Here is a 2,046-nt window from a genome sequence, read left to right on the forward strand (position 1 = left end):
TTTTTTTGCTATGAATAAGTCTGGTCTACATTAAATAAGTCCAGTATACACAGAAACTTTCATTTCACATCCAATGTAAATGTTGCTCATTTTTTTGTAGCCCAAGCCTGACTAGAAAGGGAGACAGGCATATTGTTTCAAGGTCTCCCTGGTTTTCTCACTCTTCCATCTGATTTCAGTGCTGTTGCTCCTGATTCCAGGCTTGAATGGGAGAGGAGGGAAGAGAGATAAAAGGAGAAGAGGTAGGGATAGGGTTTAGAGGTATAATTCTGCCATGGTGTCCTGGAGTGCCAGCCACCAATTAATATGCTGGCCTCTCAAGGGGTGTGTGCTTTGTGGACCCTTTGGAACCCTTGTGTGGAGATATGTCCTTTTCTGTGATATGATGATAGGAACCATGTTCTTTCAGGCATATTTCTTCAGACCTTTCCTTCAATTTATTTTTGCAGATTTGACTCCTACAATAGCCTCTTACTTCTGGGATCTGCTCACTTTGAAAGAAGTTGTGTATAACCCAACTTCCTTCAATGCTATCCTATAAATTTTTGCCAGGTAAAATCTTAAGAGTGTAGTTTGCCCAACTGCTGCTTTCCTTTTGTTCTTTGTGATAGTTATCATATGCAGATTGTTTTCCACTTTCTGAAGTCAACGAGATAAGCAGATACCAGTCTCTAAATTCAAAATTGCTCAAACATGCTGATTTATCTTGATCCTGTGGTAGAGCTAGGGTTAAAAGTTTTATAGCCTGGTAAACTTTTATAAAAGTTTTATAGTGAGGGTAGGTTGTTCTAGTGATAGGGGTTGAAAGTGCTGGGTGATAGCAGCCCTTCCGTAAGGCTGTCCTTGATGTGATTATTCCCTGTTTTTTAGATTGTGAGGGTACTTATCGCCTATTATTTTTAGCTTTGGAGCTACAGCTATAATTCTAAGACTGCAGAGATTAACCTGTTTAATGTTCTCTTATATACTACATTCACTCAATCAATATTTGTTGTTTAATTATTGATTGATTGTTAGTTTAAAGGTAAAATCTCACAGTGCCTTCCGCACTGCCTGGGAGTCTGTCTCTTGCTTCAACAGGATTTGGACAGAACAGAGTCAGGGATTCCCCTTTTTCCAGAAGAAGACTCTGGCCATTCTTCAGCCTCTTCCCCATTACTATCTTCAGAATCACCTGAGCCATCCTCAGCCTCTGAGACCAGCCAACACCATTTTTTGACCTTAACTCCTCATTGCCCAACAATCATGAACTCCCGAATTCATCAGAATTATTCCACTGAGGTGGAGGCTGCCATCAACCACCTGGCCAACCTGCATCTGTGGACTTCCCACCCTCCCTCTGTATTGATTGTGGCAACGTGGCTCTTCAGGGAGTAGGCCACTTCTTTTTAGAGTTGGCTGAGAAGAAGCACGAGGGTGCCAAGCATCACTAAAAGCTGCAAAACCAGCACAGTGGCCATATTCTCTTCGAGGACATGCTGAAGCCTTCCCAGGGTGAGTGGGGTAAAACTCAGGATGCTGTGGAAGCTTCCATGGCTGGGGAACCCAAACCAGGCTTTTCGCGTCTACAGACCTTGGTTCTATCCACACAGATCCTCATCTCTGTGACTTCCTGGAGAACCACTTCCTGAAGGAGGAGGTGAAACTCATCAGAAGATGGGTGACCAACCACCTGACTAACATCTGCAGGTTGGCTGGTCCCTAGGTTGGGCTTGGTGTATATCTCTTTGAAAGGCTCACCCTCAAGTAAGACTAGGAGCTTTTGGAATCTAGAGGCCTTTGAGGGTCCCCTCTGAATTTCCCTGGTAATCTGACTTCTGCCTGAGCTTCTCTGTGAAACCAGTAGGCATCCTTTAAACCACCCCGGAGCCTCTCCCATGCATTGGACCAAGTGGAAACAATAAAGCTTTTTGCAGAATAAAAAAGAAAGAGAAAATCTGTTTGAAGATAACTTATGGCAATATCGACATGAAAACTGAAGTTATGCTATGGAATTTGATTTTCTTAAGTGATACAACTAGAGATTTTAGCATGTCTCAGTTTTAT

The 2,046-nt window shown here is 42.7% G+C and overlaps 1 pseudogene; it reads left to right on the forward strand.

Moving 5' to 3' along the window:
• Window positions 1–1,222: 1,222 nt before the first annotated feature.
• Window positions 1,223–1,750, forward strand: LOC118976510 (ferritin light chain-like; annotated as a pseudogene).
• Window positions 1,751–2,046: the final 296 nt, after the last annotated feature.

Source organism: Sturnira hondurensis, unplaced genomic scaffold (assembly GCF_014824575.4).
Source record: "Sturnira hondurensis isolate 20B ecotype Veracruz unplaced genomic scaffold, ASM1482457v3 Scaffold0001721, whole genome shotgun sequence".
In the NCBI taxonomy this organism is placed as follows: domain Eukaryota; kingdom Metazoa; phylum Chordata; class Mammalia; order Chiroptera; family Phyllostomidae; genus Sturnira; species Sturnira hondurensis.